Raw genomic sequence first — 27,843 nt, 5'->3', positions numbered from 1 at the left:
ACACAAAACATAAAATGTATAAATTTATTTCAATATCATTAAAATGTAAAGGTTAAAAAACAAGATGTCTCAACAATAGGAGAGACGCCACAAAAAAAATGGAAATTCCTTATAAGTGGATGTGGATATACATAATTACCATAGTTAAGCTAAATATTCAGAATTTTTGATATAAGTGATTTACTATTTTCAATAATCAACAATTATTGTAAAATATATACTAAATTATAAAAGTTTATGTACCCAAGAATTCATTAATAAAGTGCACAGTGCCATTCAAGGAAAATCAATTACGGTAATATTAAATGTGGGATCACATTAATTCAATAAATAAACTACAGAAAGACCACAGAACTGACACTGTGTGCTTAAATTAAAGTATAGCCATAACATTATAGGAGTCCAAAGAGGAATAACGTGAGTAATTAGTAAGTAAAAGGAACTCAACATATGTCCATATAAGTCAAAATCCTATATAGTCCAATGACAGCGCAGACCCAAACCAAACAGTGTGGATGGACAAGTGTGCAAAAGATGCATATACCTGAGGATTAATTAAATATACAGAGCTCAAATTAACTTACATCAAATCATTGTGGTGGCATCCCATCACCCCAACGCATGTTTCGCCGCTGTCTTCTTCGCCTCTACACAGAATTGTATTAGTAGCACCAGCTGTCATCTCTACTGGTGGGCAAACCCCTGGATGTTCTGGTCTGGCCTGGTTCTGGTCTGGTCGAACAGTTAAAAAAAGGTTTGGTTAGGGTACAGGAATAGTACCCAAACCTCTAATCCATTCACATGAATGGGGAGCTCGAACATCCAGTGTCTGCCACACAGTCAAGTGAATGACAGCGTGGCAAACACTGCCTCTGATTTATTATTATTATTATTATTTATTTATATAGCACCATTAACCCCTTCAAGACCCAGCCTATTTTGACCTTAAAGACCTTGCCGTTTTTTGCAATTCTGACCAGTGTCCCTTTATGAGGTAATAACTCAGGAACGCTTCAACGGATCCTAGCGGTTCTGAGATTGTTTTTTCGTGACATATTGGGCTTCATGTTAGTGGTAAATTTAGGTCAATAAATTCTGCATTTATTTGTGATAAACACGGAAATTTGGCGAAAATTTTGAAAATTTCGCAATTTTCACATTTTGAATTTTTATTCTGTTAAACCAGAGAGATATGTGACACAAAATAGTTAATAAATAACATTTCCCACATGTTTACTTTACATCAGCACAATTTTGGAAACAAAATTTTTTTTTGTTAGGAAGTTATAAGGGTTAAAATTCAACCAGCGATTTGTCATTTTTACAACGAAATTTACAAAACCATTTTTTTTAGGGACCACCTCACATTTGAAGTCAGTTTTAGGGGTCTATATGGCTGAAAATACCCAAAAGTGACACCATTCTAAAAACTGCACCCCTCAAGGTACTCAAAACCACATTCAAGAAGTTTATTAACCCTTCAGGTGCTTCACAGCAGCAGACGCAACATGGAAGGAAAAAATGAACATTTAACTTTTTAGTCACAAAAATTATCTTTTAGCAACAATTTTTTTATTTTCCCAATGGTAAAAGGAGAAACTGAACCACGAAAGTTGTTGTCCAATTTGTCCTGAGTACGCTGATACCTCATATGTGGGGGTAAACCACTGTTTTGGCGCACGGCAGGGCTTGGAAGGGAAGGAGCGCCATTTGACTTTTTGAATCAAAAATTGGCTCCACTCTTTAGCGGACACCATGTCACGTTTGGAGAGCCCCCGTGTGCCTAAAAATTGGAGCTCCCCCACAAGTGACCCCATTGTGGAAACTAGACGCCCCAAGGAACTTATCTAGATGCATAGTGAGCACTTTGAACCCCCAGGTGCTTCACAAATTGATCCGTAAAAATGAAAAAGTACTTTTTTTTCACAAAAAAATTCTTTTAGCCTCAATTTTTTCATTTTTACATGGGCAACAGGATAAAATGGATCCTAAAATGTGTTGGGCAATTTCTCCTGAGTACACCAATACCTCACATGTGGAGGTAAACCACTGTTTGGGCACATGGTAAGGCTCGGAAGGGAAGGAGCGCCATTTGACTTTTTGAATGAAAAATTATTTCCATCGTTAGTGGACACCATGTCGCGTTTGGATAGCTCCTGTGTGCCTAAACATTGGCGCTCCCCCACAAGTGACCCCATTTTGGAAACTAGACCCCCCAAGGAACTAATTTAGATGCCTAGTGAGCACTTTAAACCCTCAGGTGCTTCACAAATTGATCTGTAAAAATGAAAAAGTAATTTTTTTTTCACAAAAAAATTCTTTTCGCCTCAATTTTTTCATTTTCACATGGGCAGTAGGATAAAATGGATCATAAAATTTGTTGGGCAATTTCTCCCGAGTACGCCGATACCTCATATGTGGGGGTAAACCACTGTTTGGGCACTCGGCAGGGCTCGGAAGAGAAGGCGCGCCATTTGACTTTTTGAATGGAAAATTAGCTCCAATTGTTAGCGGACACCATGTCGCGTTTGGAGAGCCCCTGTGTGCCTAAACATTGGAGCTCCCGCACAAGTGACCCCATTTTGGAAACTAGACCCCCCAAGGAACTTATCTAGATGCATATTGAGCACTTTAAACCCCCAGGTGCTTCACAGAAGTTTATAACGCAGAGCCATGAAAATAAAAAATAATTTTTCTTTCCTCAAAAATGATTTTTTAGCCTGGAATTTCCTATTTTGCCAAGGATAATAGGAGAAATTGGACCCCAAATATTGTTGTCCAGTTTGTCCTGAGTACGCTGATACCCCATATGTGGGGGTAAACCACTGTTTGGGCGCACGGCAGGGCTCGGAAGGGATGGCACGCCATTTGGCTTTTTAAATGGAAAATTAGCTCCAATCATTAGCGGACACCATGTCACGTTTGGAGAGCCCCTGTGTGCCTAAACATTGGAGATCCCCCAGAAATGACACCATTTTAGAAACTAGACCCCCAGAGGAACTAATCTAGATGTGTGGTGAGGACTTTGAACCCCCAAGTGCTTCACAGAAGTTTATAACGCAGAGCCATGAAAATAAAAAAAAAAATTATTTTCTCAAAAATGATGTTTTAGCCTGCAATTTTTTATTTTCCCAAGGGTGACAGGAGAAATTTGACCCCAAAAGTTGTTGTCCAGTTTCTCCTGAGTACGCTGATACCCCATATGTGGGGGTAAATCACTGTTTGGGCACATGCCGGGGCTCGGAAGTGAAGTAGTGACGTTTTGAAATGCAGACTTTGCTGGAATGCTCTGTGGGCGTCACGTTGCGTTTGCAGAGCCCCTGATGTGGCTTAACAGTAGAAACCCCCCACAAGTGACCCCATTTTGGAAACTAGACCCCCAAAGGAACTTATCTAGATGTGTGGTGAGCACTTTGAACCCCCAAGTGCTTCATAGAAGTTTATAATGCAGAGCCGTGAAAATAATAAATACGTTTTCTTTCCTCAAAAATAATTATTTAGCCCAGAATTTTTTAATTTTCCCAAGGGTAACAGGAGAAATTTGACCCCAATATTTGTTGTCCAGTTTCTCCTGAGTACGGTGATACCCCATATGTGGGGGTAAACTACTGTTTGGGCACATGCCGGGGCTTGGAATTGAAGTAGTGACGTTTTGAAATGCAGACTTTGATGGAATGCTCTGCGGGCGTCACGTTGCGTTTGCAGAGCCCCTGATGTGCCTAAACAGTAGAAACCCCCCACAAGTGACCCCATTTTGGAAACTAGACCCTGAAAGGAACTTATCTAGATGTGTGGTGAGCACTTTGAACCCCCAAGTGCTTCATAGAAGTTTATAATGCAGAGCCGTGAAAATAATAAATACGTTTTCTTTCCTCAAAAATAATTATTTAGCCCAGAATTTTTTATTTTCCCAAGGGTTACAGGAGAAATTGGACCCCAAAAGTTGTTGTCCAGTTTCTCCTGAGTACGCTGATACCCCATATGTGGGGGTAAACCACTGTTTGGGCACACGTCGGGGCTCAGAAGGGAAGTAGTGACTTTTGAAATGCAGACTTTGATGGAATGGTCTGCGGGTGTCACGTTGCGTTTGCAGAGCCCCTGGTGTGCCTAAACAGTAGAAACCCCCCACAAGTGACCCCATTTTAGAAACTAGACCCCCCAAGGAACTTATCTAGATATGTGGTGAGCACTTTGAACCCCCAAGTGCTTCACAGACGTTTACAACGCAGAGCCGTGAAAATAAAAAATCATTTTTCTTTCCTCAAAAATTATGTTTTAGCAAGCATTTTTTTAGATTCACAAGGGTAACAGGAGAAATTGGACCCCAGTAATTGTTGCGCAGTTTGTCCTGAGTATGCTGGTACCCCATATGTGGGGGTAAACCACTGTTTGGGCACACGTCAGGGCTCGGAAGTGAGGGAGCACCATTTGACTTTTTGAATACGAGATTGGCTGGAATCAATGGTGGCGCCATGTTGCGTTTGGAGACCCCTGATGTGCCTAAACAGTGGTAACCCCTCAATTCTAACTCCAACACTAACCCCAACACACCCCTAACCCTAATCCCAACTGTAGCCATAATCCTAATCACAACCCTAACCCCAACACACCCCTAACCACAACCCTAACCCCAACACACCCCTAACCCTAACCACAACCCTAATTCCAACCCTAACCCTAAGGCTATGTGCCCACGTTGCGGATTCGTGTGAGATATTTCCGCACCATTTTTGAAAAATCTGCGGGTAAAAGGCACTGTGTTTTACCTGCGGATTTTCCGCGGATTTCCAGTGTTTTTTGTGCGGATTTCACCTGCGGATTCCTATTGAGGAACAGGTGTAAAACGCTGCGGAATCCGCACAAAGAATTGACATGCTGCGGAAAATACAACGCAGCGTTCCCGCGCGGTATTTTCCGCACCATGGGCACAGCGGATTTGGTTTTTCATATGTTTACATGGTACTGTAAACCTGATGGAACACTGCTGCGAATCCGCAGCCAAATCCGCACCGTGTGCACATAGCCTAATTCTAAAGGTATGTGCACACGCTGCGGAAAACGCTGCGGATCCGCAGCAGTTTCCCATGAGTGTACAGTTCAATGTAAACCTATGGGAAACAAAAATCGCTGTACACATGCTGCGGAAAAACTGCACGGAAACGCAGCGGTTTACATTCCGCAGCATGTCACTTCTTTGTGCGGATTCCGCAGCGGTTTTACAACTGCTCCAATAGAAAATCGCAATTGTAAAACCGCAGTGAAATGCGCAGAAAAAAACGCGGTAAATCCGCCATAAATCCGCAGCGGTTTAGCACTGCGGATTTATCAAATCCGCAGCGGAAAAATCCGCAGAGGACCAGAATACGTGTGCACATTCCTAACCCTAACCCTAGCCCTAACCCTAGCCCTAACCCTAACCCTAACCCTACCCCTAACCCTAGCCCTACCCCTAGCCCTAACCCTACCCCTAACCCTACCCCTAACCCTAACCCTACCCCTAACCCTAACCCTAACCCTATTCTAACATTAGTGGAAAAAAAAAATTTTCTTTATTTTTTTATTGTCCCTACCTATGGGGGTGACAAAGGGGGGGGGGGTCATTTATTATTTTTTTTATTTTGATCACTGAGATAGATTATATCTCAGTGATCAAAATGCACTTTGGAACGAATCTGCCGGCCGGCAGATTCGGCGGGCGCACTGCACATGCGCCCGCCATTTTGGAAGATGGCGGCGCCCGGGAGAAGACGGACGGGACCACGGCTGGATCGGTAAGTATGATAGGGTGGGGGGGGACCACGGGGGGGGGGATTGGAGCACGGGGGGGGGATCGGAGCACGGGGGGGGGAATCGGAGCGCGGGAGGGGTGGAACGGAGCGCGGGGAGCGTGGAACGGAGCACGGGGGGGCTGGAATGGAGCACGGGGGGGTGGAACGGAGCACGGGGGGGTGGATCGGAGTGCAGGGGGGGTGATTGGAGCACGGGGGGGTGATTGGAGCACGGGGGGAGCGGACACGAGCACGGGGGGGAGTGGAGCACAGGGCGGAGGGGAGCCGGAGCAGTGTACCGGCCAGATCGGGGGGGTGGGGGGGCGATCGGAGGGGTGGGGTGGGGGCACACTAGTATTTCCAGCCATGGCCGATGATATTTCAGCATCGGCCATGGCTGGATTGTAATATTTCACCCGTTATAATGGGTGAAATATTACAAATCGCTCTGATTGGCAGTTTCACTTTCAACAGCCAATCAGAGCGATCGTAGCCACGAGGGGGTGAAGCCACCCCCCCTGGGCTAAACTACCACTCCCCCTGTCCCTGCAGATCGGGTGAAATGGGAGTTAACCCTTTCACCCGATCTGCAGGGACGCGATCTTTCCATGACGCCGCATAGGCGTCATGGGTCGGAATGGCACCGACTTTCATGACGCCTACGTGGCATCATGGGTCGGGAAGGGGTTAATTCCATGGTGCTGTACATGAGAAAGGAGTTACATACAGGGTTATAGATATCGATTACAGTAAGCAGGTTTACATTGACAGACTGGTACAGAGGGGAGAGGACCCTGTCCTTGCGGACTTACATTCTATGGGATAGTGGGGAAGAGACAGAAGGTAGGGGCGAGGCGGCGGCTCTGGCGATGGCGAGGCGGTGGCTCTGGCGATGGTGAGGCGGCAAAATGGTTATTGCAGGCTGTAGGCTTTCTTGAAGAGATGGGTTTTCAGGTTCCGTCTGAAGGAGCCGAGGGTGGCGGATAGTCGGACGTGTTGAGGCATGGAATTCCAGAGGATGGGGAATATTCGGGAGAAATCTTGGAGGCGGTTGTGTGAGGAACGAATAAGTGTGGAGGAGAGTAGGAGGTCTTGGGAGGATCGGAGATTACGTGAGGGAAGATATTGGGAGATTAGTTCAGAGATATAGGGAGGGGACAGGTTGTGGGTGGCTTTGTAGATCAGTGTTAGTAGTTTGAACTGGATTCGTTGGGGAATGGGGAGCCAGTGGAGGGATTTGCAGAGGGGAGAAGCAGGGGAGTAGCGAGGAGAGAGGTGGATTAACCGGGCAGCAGAGTTGAGGACAGACTGGAGTGGTGCAAGAGAGTTAGCGGGGAGGCCACAGAGGAGGGTGTTGCAGTAGTCGAGGTGGGAGATGATGAGGGCATGCACAAGAGTTTTGGTAGATTGTGGGCTGAGAAAGGAACGGATTCTGGCAATATTATTGAGTTGGAGGCAACAGGAGGTGGAAAGAGTTTGGACGTGCGGTTTGAAGGACAGGGCAGAGTCGAGAGTTACCCCGAGGCAGCGGATTTCAGGTGCGGGAGAGAGCGTGATGCCGTTTACCATAATAGATAGGTCAGGTGGGGATACGTGAGATGGGGGAAAGATGATGAGTTCGGTTTTGTCTACATTGAGTTTTAGGAAGTGAGAGGTGAAGAAGGAGGATATGGCTGACAGACACTTCGGGATTCTGGACAGCAGAGAGGTGACATCTGGGCCAGAGAGGTAGATCTGAGTGTTGTCCGCATACAGGTGGTACTGGAAGCCATGGGACTTTATGAGTTGTCCTAGGCCAAGAGTATAGATGGAAAAAAGTAGGGGCCCTAGGACAGAGCCTTGAAGGACTCCAACAGAGAGAGGGCGGGATGAGGAGGTGGTGTGGGAGTGGGAAACGCTAAATGTGCAGTCAGAAAGGTATGAAGCAATCCAGGACAGGGCAAGGTCTTTGATGCCAAGGGAAGAAAGAATCTGTATCAGTAGGCAGTGATCGACTGTGTTGAAAGCAGAGGACAGGTCAGGAAGGAGGAGGATGGAGAACTGTCTGTTAGCTTTGGCTGTGAGTAAGTCATTAGTAATTTTTGTCAGGGCAGTTTTGGTGGAGTAGTGGGGGCGGAAGCCAGATTGGAGGTTGTCAAGGAGAGAGTTAGATGAGAGGTGGGAGGAAATTTGAGCATGGACGGGAGCAGTGATATGGGGCGGTAGCTGGGCATAGCAGTTGGGTCAAGGTTAGTTTTTTTGAGGATGGGTGTGATGGTGGCATGTTTGAAGGCCGAGGGGAAGGTACCAGAAGAGAGCGATAGATTGAAGAAATGGGTTAGGGCTGGAATGAACATTCATTACCGCTGGTCAGAAAGCCGTGGCTCCCACACTGTCATATGACAGCGTGAGCCTGCAGCTGTAGTGCTGCCCATTCTGGCAGTTTTGGTGTAGGTTATGACCCACAGGAGTAATGAGCTCCATGCTGTGGCCAGTGGGATAGCAACGCACCTTACTTTAACTTCTAGCTTACTGTTGAGCGTTGACAATTATAATTTATACATGCTCTGGTACTCTCATGTTTTTTGCTACTGATTAGCCTGTTTCATTCTCTGTTTCCGACTTTGGCCCTGCTTGAACAAAGTGTCTTCTAAAATCTGGCAGTAAGTTTAGGAGTTGATTTTGAGTCCATCTTCAATCTGGAAAGGTGCAACTAGCTCATCTTTAACCCCTTCCTGACATGCGCCATACTAGTACTGCACTGCGGGAACTGAGTTCTCTCAAACCGCAGTACTAGTACGGCGGCACAATCGCGTGGTCTCACAGTGAGCACCACGGCGATCGCTGTGACAGCTGACACCCCGCAGCAATGCCCACGATCGCTGCTAGCGCCGATCGTGGGCATTTAACCCCTCTGATGCCGCTGTCAGTAGTGACAGCGACATAGAGGGGCATCGCGCAGGGACGGGGGCTCCCTGCGTTCTTCCACCGGAACAATGCGATGCGATCATGGGATGGCTTTTGTGCTGTTTTTTGATCAAAAAACAGTATTGCTAAAAACTGTGTTATTTAAATGCACTTTTGCTTTTTTACTTAGTTAATTCAGGGTTTTCGTTTACTTTTTTCTCTTGTAGGTTTTAATAAACATGCCAGTCCACCTCCGAGACCAGTTACCATAGCGACTGCACCGCTGTGTACGCTTTGGGTGCCAGGCCTTTCAGCTCCCTTGTCTGTTTGGCTCTGGTTGCCTGTATTGCCTCTCCCAGGTGGAGCTCTGCAGAGCCTTCTGCTTTGCATTCTTGGAAATATGTCCTTCCACCTTTAATAAATATACTTGCACCCGCTACAAACTTTGGAGATCCTTTTTATTGGACAAGGTGCTGACCCAGAGATACCACTTTGCCTTTCTTACCTCGCCATTTCCCACCAAACCCAGTAGGTTTAGTTCAAACAGGAGAGGTCCGGGAACCATTCACCATTCACTTTCCAATAAGTGTTTATGGGCTCCGTAACCCAATAAGGTGAGAGTTTTATAGTTTTCTTTGCCCTGACGTGTTGCAGTACGATGAGCTGCACCACATGACTCCATCATCCCATTCATCAGTTTTAAGTATGACATATGGCTCTTGTGGGCATTACCCATGGAATTAACAATGGATATGATATGACAGACCCAGTTCTCAGAAAGTCTGATATATCAGGCTCCGTTCTGATTGGTCCTTTTTAGTCGTCAAATATAGGTAAAAACAAAGTTCAAGGGGCAATAGAGTCCATGTTTTTATACCATAGAAATGTTATATTTGTAAAGATTTAATATACAAAACACTCAGACGTTTCAATGATTATATACACACCACATTACAGTCTGCATATGGCGGCACCAGTGTGCAGCATCCTGCCATGACCTTACACAACGCAACTACGTTACCGGCTGCCAGACTCTCTCATTATACAAGATAATTACACTGTAAAAGAAACATCAGGAGTTAGGAAAAGCAAATAATAGAGCGGCAGACAGAGGTCAGATGTTGATTTCTTATTCCATATACAGATATAGCAGATTTGTGTTTCTCATTTTTTTTCTACATATCCAAGAATAACGTAACATACATTACTCCTAAATTAGAAACAAAAAACCTAGAGATTTAAAGGGGTTTTCTGGTTTTGTAAAACCCTTGTCCTCGTGTGCAGATTGTTTTAAAAAATTAAACTGCTTTTCTCACCCTCCAAGGGTTCACCATGACTCCCTAAAGTCACCGATTGGCTGCAGCACTGTCGGTGTGAAGCTAGTGCTGCAGAGAATAGCAGACATTAGGAGCAGCTGCAGAGATTTGGCTGGACCCGGGCAGGGTAACGTACACGGGTATACAGTAAGATACTGTGCCTGGAGATACGGATTTTGTAAAACTGGAATACCTCATTAAAGTTTCAACTCTTCAATCTTTAATTTTTTTTTTTGCCAGACATCAAGCCTGTAAATAAATAAATATAGGTAGTAAAGGTGGGAGACATTCTGCAGGCAAAAAACTGCTGACATACGCTCTGTAATAGTTGATCTGGCAAGTTCAGATAGTCCAGATTCACACAGATTAGCAGAATGCAGGGCAGTTTATAAGTGGATCAGAACTTGTGTGGCTCTAGTTTGAGGATGGTATAGTGGAGCACACAGACACAGTAAAGTAAAAAGTTTGAGGACGCAAATGTAATGGCCACACATCGCAAATGAAGGACTGAGCTTGGTAGTTTCATGATCTTAGGAACTGTCTGTAAACTTAGTATTTAAGATCTAAGACAGTGTTCCCCAACTCCAGTCCTCAAGAGCCAACAGGTCATGTTTTTAGTATTTCCTTAGTATTGCACAGGTGATAATTGCATCACCTGCACAGGCAACAATTCCATCACCTGTGCAATACTAAGGAAATCCTGAAAACATGATCTGTTGGTGGCTCTTGAGGACCGGAGTTGGGGAACACTGAGAAGGGGTAAGATTTCTCGCTGTGGAGAGTGACATGCCAGGTCTGGCATGCCAGTATGAGGAGACTTAAATGCCTTGCATGCTTCTCTAGGGAAATTAAATATGCAAATTGTCTCTTTAGAGAGGAAGAGGACTTGTAGAGTTGCTACTTCCGATAGGTGGCACTAGAATTAAATAAATAAAGATCAAGAGGCATGGAGCTTGGAGATGACACTACTAGGAGGCATGGAGCTTGGAGATGACACTACTAGGAGGCATGGAGCTTGGAGATGACACTACTAGGAGGCATGGAGCTTAGAATATGATGCTACTTAGAGGAGCAGAGCTTGGTGATGAAACAAGTAAGAGGCATGGACTTTGGAAATTACACTTCTTGGATACACAGAGCTTGGAGATGACACTGCTAGGAGGCATGGAGCTTAGGGATGATGCTGCTTAGAGGAGCAGACCTTGGTGATGACACAAGATGGAGGCATGAAATTTGTAGATGACACTACAAGGACACATAGAGCTTGGAGATGAGACACATAGGAGGCAAGGATCTTGGAGATGACACAACTAGGAAGCCTAGAGCTCAGTGATGACACTAGTAGGAGGCACAGAACTTAAAGATCACACTAGTAGGAGGCACTGAGTTTGGAGTTGTTGCTGGGAGGCACTGAGATTAGAGATTACACTAATTAAATGTCTGCAGCTTGGAGATGGCACTACTACGAGGCACCGAGCTTGCAGGTGACACTATAAGAAGTCACGGAGTTTAGAGAAGACACTACTGGGAGGCATAAGGCTTGGAGAATAACATAATGTATTTTACTCTAACTGCAGTCAGTTTTTCTCAATAGTAAGCTCAATGAAGCAGGTCTGGGGTTACGAGTAATTATCTGGGCGGCACCCATTGCACTGTCACTGATGCAGATAATACCTTTCTCTGGAGGTTTACTCTTTCCAAGATCAGGCCACTTAACATGTAGTGTGTGTGTGTGTGTGTGTGTATGTGTGTAACATGAAGGGGCGTAATGATCTTGGTCGCAAAGCGTGCAACCTTAATTGTGCCCATGCGGGAGGGGGATCACCTTCATCAGCATCTATTCCAGCTAGATATGCATCCGAGAATGCAAATTCAGCTGAGATATATTGCGGTGCAGAGACCCACCGACTCAATGCACTGCAATAGACGCCACCAGCCAATCAGTGGACAGCAGCTGATGTGTGCGTACCCATCAGGGGCACCACGTGGCAGTGATGTCATGTGCCACCCATGCCTGGCACAGCAGAGTAAGCTGCCAGCCTCTGCGCCAGCTGTAGAGTCACGGGAGTGGAGGAAGGTATGAAGAATTGATTTAAATTTTTTAACTGTGTTGGTGAAGAGCGGCAGAACGGGGGACAATAGAACAGGAAGGGGCCCAGGATGGGGGATATTATGTTATAAAGGGACCCAGGACGGGGGACATTAATACATGTGGTGGAGAACACGTCTTTATGGGATCTAGAATGCTACAGGGGCCCATACATCTGTTCAAATGTTTCACTGGGGCCCATCAAACACCACTTCTAACATGCAGTGTGTCATGCAATATGTGTGTGTGTAACATACAGTGTGTGCAGCATCCACACACAAAAATATTGTCCATGCAGACTGGCATTCATAGGTGTAAACATGTCGGCAGTGGGCCAACAAATGAGCCAAACACTTCTTTATGTAAATAGGACATGTGCTGTCGATAACATGGTACTGGGGACAGAGCGGAGCGATCTATTAGCAATCGTATTGTCCACATCATTCTTCGGCAGCCTGTGTAAGGGTGAATTCACATTGCTTTCAGGCACCCATTCACTGCCCATGTCGGGGCTTATATCTGAACCCCCCGGGGGGCATAACGGGATTTGAACACATGTGCCGACAGGGCCATAGACTGTAATGGTACCGGTAGAGTGAATGTGCGCTCTGACATGCATCGTTTTCGGGAGTGTACACCTACTGGCGGCGGACATCCAGATGCTCTCTGCTATATCTCAGTGTTGCATGGGGTTCGGACGTTAGCCCCAGGAAGAGGCACGAAAGAGTGAAAAGGAATGTAGCCGGTCATTGTCGGAATATAGTCAGTGAACTCGTAGTGATTGCCCATTGGAAGAGTTTGCAGGTTATTTTCAGGTTTTTTTTTTTCGTGATTTATGACCTCAGATCACATCAAACTTGAATGTGTAGGGAAATTTTAAAAAACTACAGATGTATTTTGCAAAAAAAATCTTCTGATACAGAGTCACATTTATACAATCATTATACTATCCGATTTCATTGATCTTTATGGCAGACAAGAAGAGAGAGCTTAAAATAAAAATCATTAGATCTAAAAATCCTGATGGTGTCACAGATAAAATAATTTATTAAAATCTTCACTCGTATGAGATTCCTGCGCTATTTTAATAAGATAATGCCTCTTGGATCATAATTTTATATGCTCTAAGTGCTAGAGACCTTCATTTTGATCTTTAACCTTGCCTTCACCCATCCCCCACCTCTTTCCTGCCCTTGGTATTGATCATCTTGATGTATTTGTCTCTCGTTCTCTCAGATATGACTTAATGCTGCGTCTTTGCTTCCTGATGAATAAATAACATATTCCCAGCGCTGCAGAAACATTGCCCTTCACTTTCCGGCAGACCCCCACATCCTGGTGGTCTTCTCTTTGGAGATTTATTATGTCAGGGTCAAGTCACAGCATTTCACAGTGACTTGACCCGTGCTTTGATCTTTTGGTCCATGTTCTCAGCCATCTCAGTTTCTCATAAATAATGAGGTTTTATAGTTGGGATATGATTGCCGGGGTCCGACTCCTCGGAACAGCACTGATTCACAGAATAATGATGCGATAGAGCATAATCTCATGGTCAAATGATATACAGCCAGGAATCAGCAACTAAGTTTAACGTGGTCAGGGCCAGTTTTAGACACAATGTGGCCGTGGGCAAAGTAAAAAGTGTGGCCCTAAATGCTAAAATATTGAAATATTAGAATGTATTTACACGAACCGATATCAGACTGTTAAGTGAGCGCCAATCCACTATATGTAAGTCGCTCAGTGGAGCCATGAAAAAAGAAGGAGGAAAACCCAGCAAGAGCAGAAAAATTCTAACATATTTATTCTAGATATTTAAAAAAGGGGAATAATTGTTTCAAGTTTAAAGTACCTTAGTGATAAGCATCGACGCGTTTCTAGTTATACAAGCTCTTAATCTTGACCAACCAAAGCAAATGGTGCACAATTTTTAATGAAACCCAATTACAAGAATGATTTTTAGCCATCTGATTTCTCCTACTCCTGCACTGACTAGAAGCACTTCACCTTCATATTAGATGATGAAACATTATTTTAGCAGTGCAGGGGTTAATCTGTTCTGTTGAGAGCTCCTAGAAGCTTTCCTGTGTTAAGGCTGCGTACTGTTAGCCATTCCCATCTCCTATATAATCTGGGTCCTGGCTAGCCCTCATTAGAGATAGCTTATGCTGCATGGCTGGAGGTTGTTGGTTGTTTTTGGAGGTGTTGGTGGATTTATCTGTGACTGTTGCTAGGTTTTGAGTGTGTGATAATTCCCTTTCTTCTTCTACTTTGGTTTAACCCCATCCAACACTCCCGTTGCATTCCTCCCTTATTTGTGTATGTATATTTGTATGTTTGGTGTTTTTCATTACCCCTGTTCGAATTACCTTGTTAGTCTGGTTGGTGTGTTTTACGGTACACTACTACTCCCCTCTTCCCGTGTTGGGTGAAGGGTACAGACTGAAGGTGGATTCAGGAACTAAGGCAAAGTACGTGACGCCGGTGTCATCACCCTGTAGGTGAACAGGGTGAGCTAGGGACAGGGAAGGAGCTCCTAGTACTAGGACACCCAACAAGAGTCACGACAGTGACAGTTCAGCCATCTAATTAAGGCTGGGGAGTGCCAGGGCTTCATCCATGTGTCTGCTATTCGAGTGATTACCTGGCTAATTAGCTGACTCTGCCTCCAATTAGTGTCAGTTATAGCTTTTTCTCAAATGGTGTGGGCTTGCTCTGTGATCTGAGTTCCTGTATTTGATCTTTGTTACCTCACTTTGGACTTTGCTTTTGACCATCAGTTTGCCTAGCCCATTTCTCCCTGAATTCTGACCTCAGACCTTGGCCTTCCCTTTTGTATATAACAATCCCTCTTGGTGTCTGACTCTGGACCTCTTTACTACCCAAGCCTCTCTGCTTGACTGGGAGTAGTGACTGGTTGCACAACATGTATTTAAAAAATAAAATGTCCCCAAAGGTGGATAACCCCTTTAAGGCTCCCATATGCATAAATTAAAGTTATCAGACCATCTAGTGTGCATGGGGGCCTCCTGACTCTCCATCAATAGTTGGTATTGCGGGAGGTAAGGATGAGGCAGGGTGAATTCTATTACCATGAATGGGGAGAAGGTGACGTTAGCGGATGCTGCTAAATTGCTGGCAGGAGTGGTCTGTGACTGCTCGGTGCTGGGCACAACAATCAGGTAGTTAGCAACTACCTGCCTGTTAGTTTTTAGGCTCATATTCAAAGAAAAAAAAATAGGTCTAGATAAACCTTTTAGTACTCTGTTTTTACAGCATGGCAAACAACAGAATTTAAAACGCAATAAATCATGGGTATAATTGCGGTTTTATTTATATTCCTTCTGTTGAATAGTTAATAAAAAGTTCTTAATAAGTTATATGCACCCTATAATGATGCCACTGACAATTACAACTCATCCCGATAAAAACAAGCCCCCATTCAACTACATCTACAAAACAAAAAACAACAAAAAACAACTGATGCCTCCTTGAATGTGACAATAAAAAAGTGAAGAAAAAAAGGTAAGAAACGTAAAAGCTTGCTGCAATTCTAAAGGGTTAGTACATTAATATTGATTGTTTTTGTTTATTATTGATAGAATTTTATGCATGATTATTAGCGTTTTTTTAATGCAATATAATTATTTTCTTTATTATTGTATGTTGTTTCACATAATAAATTGCATTTCTTGTATACTTTTATATAAAATGTAGAGTTTTCTATTTTTACATTATAATTTCTTTTTTTTTTCAAGACCGATGCATCCTTTGTCTTCTGAAAGCAGGAACAGTTTAAAACTTGGCATAAAATTCTCCCATCCTCACCACCCCCATTTCAAAAATTAAATAAATCCACCAACTCCAATTATTTTTTGGCTTAAGGAAGTTGGCACAATTGGCACATTATCAGAGAATAGTAGTTTGTGGACCTGGCTTTTGTCCAATTCTAAGTATTATTTATATCTTTTATTCAACATTAACATAATCATTTTTTATAAAAAAAATAATAAAAACAGCAATTTAATAATAAGACAAATACATTACAAAGCTATATATTTAACCACTGGTTGTAATTTATTGATTTTTCTTGTTAATCATGTATCTGTCAGCCAAAAATACATTTTGGCACATCTGTCTGCCAAGAGCCATATCCTGAAATCTGTGACTTAGCTCACTCTTGCAGGGATATTGTTTTCGGGCTCTAAATTCGGTATCATGAATAAATAATGCAGCCATTGGCCTAGCAACCTGTGACGGCTTATGTTTATCCAGTTAATTATATTTGCATACATTAACTTAAATAAACAAATTAAAAGCCGGTATGCGAAAGTAAATTTTGCAAAGGAACCATGCTTCAAATAAAAGCACTATTTGTTACTTTATAACTGCATAAGAATAAGCAGATAATTCCAGATTGTACGTGGATGTGAATATATGTGTGTAATTTCAGAGTAAATTTTATGCAAGAAAATGATTTGTTCTTTTTTTATGGTGCCAATAATTCTTTTTCTTATTTTGGCGAAATGTGAATAACAGATTGAGTTTCATTTTTATATCAGACAGTTCATCGTTGAAAAAAAAAGTTCTAATCTTAAAGGTGTCGTCCCATTAATACTGTTATGACTGCCAAAGAACGCTCATATGGGTAACATATCCTGTTCCCTGTTCAGACTAGGCAAAAACCCTTCTCTGACCCTGCTCTGCTCCTGCCTGACCGCAGAGGTTGGCACCTTATGATAAGATTATAGTGACCCCACAGGACGGCCTACCCTTAGCAGCTCCTAGGGTCGCTAGAGTAGCAGTTCTCCAAGGAATACAGGAATCACACACAAAACGTCTGCAACCAACACAAACTATAGCAAAGTGAATGACTCCAACAAAGTCTATCACAGAAAAGCCAGTCTATCAGCAGGAAACACCAGTAGAGGAAGGTATTTAAAGTTGCACCTGAAAGGTGATAGGACCGACAAACAGTAAAAAGAAAAACAATTGTTACCCAATGTGAGGACCTGACCATGGACTAAAGACTTTAGGCCCAATGGATGTAGAGCGGAGTCTACTGCTCTAAGGGATGCAGACTTTTCCAGCACGGAGCACCAATTATATCAATCTCATTGTTGTGTTTTATTAGAGATTTGTTTGTTTGCCAGTTTAAGGTGCACAAATCTCTCCTAGACAGTGTTCAGCCTCAGGAATTGATGTTTCCATTCAGTGACAATAAGCAGAGGAAGGCGTTCTTGCTTGGTCTTATGTATACATAATGCCAGACACAAGATTGGTAATCAAGGTCTTAAGGGCTTCAAATAAGCCACTGTTCTCCCAGCCACTAGTCCAGTAATGTGGATGGGGATAGTAGACACATTGGAGATGTCACCACGGTACATCTCACATGCAGTCCCAGGGAATGAAGCTCGAACTCAGGAAAATACCTCCACCAAAGCACAGTTAGCTTTGGGGGGGTTTCCCGAGGGCAGAGCTCAATTCTGGGGGTTGGCTTGGGGTATTTAGGACACTGACAAGGGAATGGGAGGGTTCTTGCTGGCTAGAGCTGGATAAACATGGATACAGTCAAATCCATCATCAGGAGGGGCATATACTATGACTACAGACTATAATGGCGGGAGATACAAAAGCTGTGGGCCAACCAAAAGTTGGGAGACTGTGGGTTTCACCTGGTACAGGTGCAGTGGAACTATCGGTCCCTGGTTAGGATCTTATGGACCATGGGCCTCTCATTGTGGCCATCTACCTAGAGTTGCTGTAAGACCGTGAACGGAAAAAATGAAACTAATTGTATCATTCACCTACCTACATGATTACTATAACCCACAATCTCAGATTTTCACACCCAAAACTGACAGAAACATACAGTTATTAATACTAACAGAAGTAATACTTCCAAAGGAAAGGTTTATCTGCTATGGTTTAGTGGAAAAACCACAGAACACAGAATCAAAAGTTCAAATCCAGAAGCATTACAGTACCCTCCTTCAAGGAGGAGCCACTGAACCCATCGAAATCCTCATTGCTGATGCCACAGATAGCACTCCCTCACTAGGCGATCCGCATGTAGATCTTTAGCATCCATGCAGGAGTAATCCTCCAGAACAAAACTCTTCCATTTAACCAGAAACTGAAGTTGCTGTCTAATTTTTTATTTTCAAAACTCGTTCCACCTCATATTCCTTTTCCTCCTCCAAGTCTACCTCAATGCTGCTTTGAGGACCCAGCGTCCTTTCAATCTTTTTAAGCAGCGAGACATGGGAGGAATTATTAATCCTTCATGTAACCAGGAGTTGGAGCTTAAACGTCACCAGATGAATGATCTTGATTATCTTATATGTTCCAATAAATTTAGGAGCAAATCTTCTGGATGGAACTTTAACATGGAGATTTTTAGAAGATGACCAGACAAAATCTCCCATCTCAAAGTCAGGAGCCCTCCTATGTCTACAGTTGGCGGTTCTCTTGGTCTGATCGCAAGTTATCAAAACACCTCTTAAGCTGCCTCCAAGCCTTAACCAAACGAAAAAAGTATCTTTCATCCTCTAGAACCGCTGACTGCAAACAAGAAAAATCTCTGAAAACCGGATGGAAACCCCACAACAACAAAAGAGGCGAGGTGCCCATAGCAGTGTAGGTGCAGCTATTCAGTGCGAACTCAGCCTGGGGAAGAAAATACACACAATCATCTTGATTAGATGCGACAAAACATTTTAAATATTGTGCTAATTCTTAGTTATTTCTCTCCGTCTGACCATTAGTCTCAGGATGATAACCTGAGTAGAATGATAGCTTAATTCCCAACTTAAAGCAAAAGCTACCACAAAAGCAAGCCGCAACTTGCTCTATTGGAATGAATAGGAATTTATTATTATTTATTATTTAGGAAAACCATGTAGTCTAACGAAATACAGTAGGTGATAAACAAAGTAGCTAAACCTTTAGCTGTAGGCAATTTTGGTAAAGGAATCAAGTGAACCATCTTACTAAACGGTCAACCACCACCAACACCACAGTATTACCACCAGAATTAGGTAAATCCATGACAAAATTAATAGAAAATAGGGTTAAAAAACAAGACAGAAGCTCGTTAGGTAAGAGAAACCTTGCCGGGACCTGGTGAGAAGATTTGGACCTGGCGGAAATTCTGCACTTACGGACATACTCTCCCACATGTTTTTGAACATTCTGCCACCATAAGGACCTGAACACAGCTCTCCATGTGGCAGAAGAACCAGGATGTCCAGCCACCACCAAGTCATATATCTCATTAAGGAGATCAGTGTGAAACAAAGAAGGTACAAAAAACTTCCTGGGTGGCAAGCCCTCTGGTGCCATGTCCTGAGCTTCCATAATGCACTGTCTGAGAGTGTATCCAGACCACCCAACACCACCCCTTCATTAAGTATTTTGACTGGGCTTGTTTAGTATTCAGGAACTTGGGAGTATCAACATGCAGTACATTTTTGTGATCAGAAAAGACCATTACTCTATGCCTTACCTCCTTTCAACCAATGTCTCCATTCGTCGAAAGCTCTCTTAACCACCAAGAGCTCTCGAACACCTATATCATAGTTGGACTATACCTGTGAGAATTTCTGCAAGAAAATATCATAAAGATGAAAGTAACCATCCTTCTTCTGTGAACGAACAGCACCCATCCACAGAGAAGAGATGTCTACCTCAACCAGAAAAGGCAAATCAAAATCTGGTTGACTGGGGACTGGAGCTTTTGAAATGCTTAACTTGAGAGAAGCAAAAGCATCAACAGCCTCAAAAGACCAAGAAGTAAAGTCATATCAGTAAGAGGTTTGACTATGACTGAGAAGTTTTTCTTGAACTTACTATAATAATTAGCAAAACCCAAGAACCTCTGTAAAGCTTTAAGATTAGCAAGTAGCACCCAATCAAAGATGGCCTGAATCTTAATAGCATCTATTTGAAAACCTTCAGCAGAAACCAAATGACCTGTTTGGCAAACAAATGATTTTCACAAAGAACCTGAAGCACCTGTTGAACATGCTCCCAATGCTCCTCATGAGAACCTGAGTAGATCAGAATATATCTTCCAAGTACTGCATATAACTACAAATCTACCCATCATTATTCTGTATGGATCAATTTATGGGGCTTATTATTCTGCATGGAACACTATGTGGTGCCCATAATACTGTATGGAGGACTACACTTTCTGGTTTTTGAGCTATTGATATCACTCATGTAATGTAAGTAGTAAGTGAAATCTTTGGCATTGTACTATACCTATATTTCTCTGTTGTATCTGTGCATCATGAGTTGTGGTATGTTCTAAAGGGGCCCACTGAGACTCTTTCGCCTGGGGCCCACGAAGACCTGGAGCCGGACCTGGTCCCATTCTCCACCTATGGACATACATCAGACATCAGTCACACTACGTTATACCCTCTTTATTGCATTTTTTAAGTAAACAAGGAGCTGATCAGCAGAACATTGACCCTTTTTTTTAATAAAAGCTAAAGGCTTATAGAAGCCTTGCTGACAGACAAATAATTAAAAAATATATATTTTGTTTTTTATCCCTTATTTCTAGACTTGGTATCCTGATAATTTTCTTCCTGTCATTAAGATTTTTTTCTTCCTGTAATTGGACCAGAGCGTGATTATATACATTTAATTCCTGGCGCAAGATAAATTGAAATAGGTACTTTCACTAATTAACATGGCGAGAAACTGTCAGCTACATGTTTTATGCTGAGAACGAGCACTTTCTTTAATTAAATCCATAAAAACATTGATTAGACCTATCGCTGCTTCCACGGTGATTACATTAGTTTGTGAATTTTTTTTCTCACTGTGTTTATCCATCGCTTGTATTAAAAGATGACAGCGACAAGTTTTTTATATCCTTGGAAGATCATTTTCTCTTGGAATAAATGGATCGTAAAGTTTTCGTGACAAGTGGTATAAATCATGGAAGCTTACAGGCATACAGAGGACATTGTGTGCAACTGAAAGCTAGTCAAATTTTTTTTTACTCATGTTCTCTAGTTATAAAGTAAATGTGATGGGACTGCTTGAGAAGATATTCTTTTCAGTACAACAGGTTCGGCTCAGAGGATTTGTCCAGTTATCAGTATACTACTTATCCTATACCATATGAGACTGGCATGGGGAATTAATGAGAGAGTACAGTGTTTTGCAAAAGTATTCACCCACCACTTTGGCAGTTGTCCCAGCCTATGATCAAAATTAACGAGTTTGCCAGCTTACCTTATGCAGTTCAATGTGATAGGAGCACGAACGTTTGTCCTGACCAGATGACAGAATAACCAAGGAAATAGGTAGGCTTCAGGTACAGTTAAAATAGTGATCCTTAATTGAAAAATATCAATTAATATACATGTTCCATGAAAAATTCTGGGGAAAATGGATTCGAGAATAACAGACATGCTGCTACTGCAACACATTTCAGACACACTCAAGATCTTTTCATGTAATATGTATTTTAATAGATTTGTTCACTATTAGAGATAAGCAAACCTGAACTTTTCCTGGAAGTCGGTTTTAATAATCAGATTTCCGGAGGAAAGAGAGAGTAGAGAATATTGTCCTACTCCAAAGTTAGGCTCCCCATTGTTATGAATTGGGTTCGGGTTCAGGTTTAAATTTAGGTACAGTTCTAGTACCCGAACCAAACTTTGGGATAAAGTTTGGGTTGGGAACCAGAACCTGAACTGCCACTAGTCCACTAATCCCTAATCACTATTCTACCTGGAGCTGGAACTTACCTAATTTCTTGGATAATGTCCCAGATCCTGTGCTCATCCTATAATAATGTTCCCCGTTTTGCTGTTGTTCTCTGAAACATTTTAAAAAACCTCTCTCCTTCCTCTTCCATGATGCGAGTTGTCCTCTTCTATAGCAGGTAAAGAGGCGAGCAGCTGACTTCGGCATACCTGCCATGTGCGATGCATGATGTATCTTCTATGCACTGCCTGCCTGGCACGACGATGTTAGCTGCCGGACTCTGATTGGTCAGCAGTATGTATTGCGGTGCAGGGACTCAGCAAGTTTGTGCCCCACAATACATTTAATCTGAATGTGCATTTGTCGTGGCTCTGTTGCAAGATATCCTGGGGTTTAGGGGCTCCTTCCCTATCCCTTAAACTAGAGGTACCCTAAATATCTGCTGCTGGATTACTTCTGATGGGGAAGATGCTGGGGTCACGTGCCTTGTAGAGCTCCTAAATCAGCCCTTATCCACTCCCCCACCCAGGGAAGAGGGGAGTTGTAATGTATAGGAATGCACAAACCAGACTAAAAGGGGAAGACAAACAGGCATATATGAAAATACCAATCATACAAATATGCACTCACAAAAAACAATGGAACGCCAGGTAGTAAAGGAATGAAAAAACAAATAGGAGAGGATGAGGATGTGCACACAGACAAATCACCAAGCAACAGTTTTCTGAACAAGACTCCAAACACCTCCTAGAAGAACCAACACCTGCAACTCCAGAACTAGACAATGTGAGTCTATAAAGCGAGTACCGTATATACTCGAGTATAAGCCGAGATTTTCAGCCCAAATTTTTGGGCTGAAAGTGCCCCTCTCGGCTTATACTCGAGTCAATGTGGGTGGCAGGGTCGGCGGGTGAGGGCGCTGAGGTATACTTACCTAGTCCCAGCGATCCTCGCGCTGTCCCTGCCGTCCCACGGGCTTCTGTGCTGCAGCTTCTTCCCCTCTTCAGCGGTCACGTGGGACCGCTCATTAGAGATATGAATAAGCGGCTCCACCTCCCATAGGGGCGGAGCCGCCTATTCATTCCTCTAATCAGCGGTGCCGGTGACCGCTGACAGGAAGAGCTGCGGCACCGAAGACCAGGCAGAGGGACAGCGCGAGGATCGCCAGGACTAGGTAAGTATAGCATATTCACCTGTCCTCGTTCCAGCCGCCGGGCGCCGCTCCATCTTCCCGGCCGGCGCCTCCATCTTCCCGGCGTCTGCGCTCTGACTGTTCAGGCAGAGGGCGCGATGACGCATACAGTGTGCGCGGCGCCCTCTGCCTGATCAGTCAGAGCAGAGACGCCGGGAAGATGGAGGCGCCGGAACGAGACGCCGGGAGCTGCAATCAAGGGAGGTGAGTACGTGGTTTTTTTTTTTATTGCAGCAGCGGCGGCAGAGATTTCTATGGGGCACAATGAACGGTGCAGAGCACCGTATATGGCACAGCAATGGGGCACAATGAACGGTGCAAAGCACCGTATATGGGCACAGATATGGGGCACAATGAACGGTGCAGAGCACTGTATATGGCACAGCAATGGGGCACAATGAACGGTGCAGAGCACCGTATATGGGCACAGATATGGGGCACAATGAACGGTGCAGAGCACCGTATATGGCACAGCAATGGGGCACAATGAACGGTGCAGAGCACTGTATATGGCACAGCAATGGGGCACAATGAACGGTGCAGAGCACCGTATATGGGCACAGATATGGGGCACAATGAACGGTGCAGAGCACCGTATATGGCACAGCAATGGGGCACAATGAACGGTGCAGAGCACTGTATATGGCACAGCAATGGGGCACAATGAACGGTGCAGAGCACCGTATATGGGCACAGATATGGGGCACAATGAACGGTGCAGAGCACCGTATATGGCACAGCAATGGGGCACAATGAACGGTGCAGAGCACTGTATATGGCACAGCAATGGGGCACAATGAACGGTGCAGAGCACTGTATGGGGCAGAGCACTATATGGGGCACAGCTATGGGGCACAATGAACGGTGTAGAGCACTATATGGCACAGCTATGGGGAAATAATGATCTATTTTTATTTTTGAAATTCACCGGTAAATGCTGCATTTCCACCCTAGGCTTATACTCGAGTCAATAAGTTTTCCCAGTTTTTTGTGGCAAAATTAGGGGGGTCGGCTTATACTCGAGTATATACGGTATATATAGCAGTGGGGAGTGGCCAACACTGAACAGTTGAGACCATCAAAGCAATAAAGCTCAGGCAGATCTCTAAACTGAACAGATTAACCCCTGCACTGCAAGCAGAAACCTGTATAGTTTAATATTATGGTGAAGTGCTTCTAATAAGTAAAGGAGTATGTGAAATCAGACATTGAGGTCTTCTGGCCCTTCTCTGTCACTGTAAACCCATATCAGTGTCCTCTGATGCCCATCCAACTGAAATAGGCGCTGGCGTCGGCAGGCCCACTTCCCTCATGGGGCTAGTGGCATTGCTGAAAGTTTGAGGCCGCCTTGTGCTCTCTGTGACCACAGCCATTCAGCATGCTGGTGTCCGGGGCGCATGTACGTAGGGGAGCAGTGTCAGTCACTGACACCGCTCCCCCTCTTTCTGCCTGCGTCGTTCCCTCACCGCACTCAATTGCATTGGCATCTATCAGAGGCAACCAAAGGCTACAGAAAGCAAATGGTAGAACATTTTTAATAAAACCCAATTGCAATAATAATTTGTAGGCCCAAATACATGCAGTTAAGTAAAAAAAATTCCCGAAGATGGACACCTCTGTAAGACTGGTTCCAACATTGCTTAATTTTATGTTTCAGTTGCATTGGAACCATACAGATGTAGCAAAGGTGGAGTTTCCATTTAAGTAAGTCAAGCTTCAGCTTTTTTTTCATTTTTCTTCTGTTCCGTCTTTTCAAAACTATGAACCATTTAATTGAAGCGTCGTCCTAAATTCAGCAGTTTATATAGATATAAGCAGAAAGCATAAAAGAAATCTAAGACGGATCTTAGGAAGACGTATAACCCAGTGTTCATATAGATGTTCTTGGCTCACATCTAAGATGTGATAAAAATAGAAGTAGCCATTACTCACCTGCTCCGACACTGAGCGTCCGGCACAGAGAGAATAAAACGTGCCTTGTGTCTTACATTATATTTCTATATGCAAGGAGCGACCAGGACAAGAACAATGATGTAATGCCGACGAACATTAGGAGGCCAAGTGTTTGCTGCTCACAGGCTATTTTAGAAACATGATGGCATACGATTGTCCGAAGTTATTAAAGATAGAGGAAAGCAAGGCCGGGATCATGTTCCTGCACACATCCTGGCTCGTAATGCATTTCATATCAGTTTAATCTGTACCTAATATACCTATTCTTATTTCAGATTAAGATCAGTTCCCGCTGCCATATAGAAATAATCTAAGTGCAATTTAGGGGATTTTAGTTTCAAGGTTTCAAGGTTCTGGAGTTTTCCAGCATTAGAATATTGACATCGCTGTGATATTGGTGGATGTTTAAAGGGGTTGTCCATGCTTCTCAGACATTGTACTGAAAGTGCTGCTACTAGGAGAAAATGAACTTTATTTCTCCCAGGAGCTGCTGCCTTTCAGTCATAGAGGTGTGCCCAGAGTGGCTACAGTACGCAGTTAAAACCTAGGATAAAGCCAATGAGCATGTACCCTGCAGTGAGAAAACAAGTAAATAGTAACAGTACGTGTAAATAACATAGCTGACACTATTTTGATTAAAAAATAGTGTAAAAGCCATCCCACTGTGATAAAGTGTACCCAATCAGGATGAACCCTAACTCTAGTATATCACTTCTCTACAGTGTCTTCCAAAAGTATTCACCCCTCGGCATTTTTCATGTTTTCCTACCTCACAACCTGGAATTTTATTTTTTTATTTTTTGAGGGTTTGCATCAGTCCATGTAAAGAACATGCCTACAACTGTGAACATTTTCTTTTTATTGTCAAGCAAACAACAAATAGGACAAAATAAATGAAAGCGTCAGTGTGATGAACTGTTCTCCCCTTAAAGTCATTGAGGTAGCCTCCATTGGGGCAACTACAGCTGCAAGTTGCTTTGGATAAGTGTCTATGAGCTTCCCAAATCTTGCTACTGGGATTTTTGCCCATTCCTCAAGGTGGGAGAAGTAAATGATATAATTTTTGCTAACTGCAGCCGCCACTTGATGAAGTATAGGCGGTTACTGCATACTGTGATACATTGAACTCCATGTTATACACATGCTACAACATTAGAGTACTCACCAGACTGTACTAAAGATTTGTAGAAGATCATTGCCTGGTTCAAGGAACTATATTCTCCCTGAGAAGAAATGCTTCCATTTTGTTTTGTTTTGGATTGTCCTGAAATCCATTAGGAGAATAGTATGAGCCAATTGCTTGGGCACCAACATTCAAAAAAGTTGAATTGGGCTTGGGCCAACCAGTACTGCCACTAAGTCACCCTGGAACACCCACTTTCATTTTGGATTTTCAGTAGGCTTGCTCCTTTTGCACCTCAATTCTCAGGACTGTCTGATCACAGAATGTTTTAACATGTTATGGTCATTTTGTTTGCACTGACAAGGAATATTCTATTATTACTCAAGGAAATTGGCATGTATTCCTTAGTTGGGGGTCTGTCCTAAGTAAGGCTAGTTTCACATTTGCGTTAAAAAACGCAGCGTTAAAAACGCATCCGCAGGTGGTGAAAAAAACGCATGTAAACGCGTTCAAACGCTGCGTTTTTTAGACGCATGTGTTTTCGTATGCGGTAAAAAAAACGCTGTGTTTTTACGCGTTTACATGCGTTTTTTACCGCGTTTGCGTTTTTTAAAAGCACGATGAGAAATTTCACAAGAGAAAAATCAAGATCCAGACACCGCCAATGGGACTACAGAGGGCGTGTGACATGACTCTGTGGACCAAAATATGGAAAAATTGTAGCTCTCAAAATGTGGTAACGCAAAAAATATTTTTTGGAATAAAAAGCATCTTTAGTGTGTGACAGCTTCCAATCATAAAAATCAACTAGAAAACCCACTATAAATAGAAATGGCTAGAGTTAGGGTTAGGGTTTGGATCGCTAGGGTTAGGGTTAGGGTTAGGGTCAGGGTTTGGATCCCTTTATCACCTTGATGGGTTAGGGTTTGGATCCCTTTTTCACCTTGATGGGTTAGGGTTAGGGTTTGGATCCCTTTTTCACCTTGATGGGTTAGGGTTAGGGTTTGGATCCCTTTATCACCTTGATGGGTTAGGGTTTGGGTTTCGATCCCTTTATCACCTTGATGGGTTAGGGTTAGGGTTAGGGCTAGGGTTTGGATCCCTTTATCACCTTGATTCCTTGATTGTGGGGGGTGGCTTATCAGTGTGTAGACTTGTTTTTCTCTATGGAAACGCATGGGTTAAAAAACGCAACCAAACGCATGTGCTTAAAAACGCATGCGTTTACATAGACAGCAATACATTTTTTTGCCGCAAAAAAAACGCATGCGTTTTTTTGCGGCAAAAAAACGCCTCTAGAAATTACTACATGTTGCATTTCCGCAACAAAACGCAAGCATAGAAACGACGCATGCATTGTTAAACACGGCAAAACGCATACAAAAAAACCACATGTGTTTTTAATGTTAAATACAGGAAAAAAATGCATGCTTTTTTTGCGTTAAAACGCAGCCGCAAAAAACACAAATGTGAAACCAGCCTAAATTGGAGAGGTAAAAAGTTCAAAATGTTGCACATCCAACTTTATACTACAGTTTTCAGAATTTCCCTGGTGTTCCTTCTCAATAGGTGGAAATTGACTAACATCCAACGTGGACGAAAGTGTACATTGCCCATGGTGATCCCATATTCACATGGGAAGATGGACTTTGCAAGTACAGTTATATGAAAAAGTTTGGGCACCCCTATTAATCTTTAGCTTAATGTTTTATAAAAATTGTTTTTTTTTTTGCAACAGCTATTTCAGTTTCATATATCTAATAACTGTTTCTCATGATTGCATA

At 43.2% G+C, this 27,843-nt stretch overlaps 1 protein-coding gene across 3 annotated transcripts in view; it reads left to right on the top strand.

The window, feature by feature from the left end:
• TMEM74 (transmembrane protein 74) overlaps nucleotides 1-27,843 on the top strand; it is an 80,513-nt gene that overhangs the window by 50,529 nt on the left and 2,141 nt on the right. Inside the window, exon 2 of one of the 3 annotated variants that reach the window (XM_069731781.1) lies at nucleotides 24,641-24,687. The exons of the other annotated variants lie outside the window; for them this stretch is intronic. The gene's annotated coding sequence lies outside the window, so the exon portion shown is untranslated. The remainder of the gene's footprint in view (nucleotides 1-24,640; nucleotides 24,688-27,843) is intronic. 3 annotated transcript variants of the gene reach the window in all.

Source organism: Ranitomeya imitator, chromosome 6 (genome assembly GCF_032444005.1).
Source record: "Ranitomeya imitator isolate aRanImi1 chromosome 6, aRanImi1.pri, whole genome shotgun sequence".
Taxonomy (NCBI): Eukaryota; Metazoa; Chordata; class Amphibia; order Anura; family Dendrobatidae; genus Ranitomeya; species Ranitomeya imitator.
The sequence above is the reverse complement of the archived record's forward strand: the minus strand, read 5'-3'. Positions and strand labels throughout refer to the sequence as shown.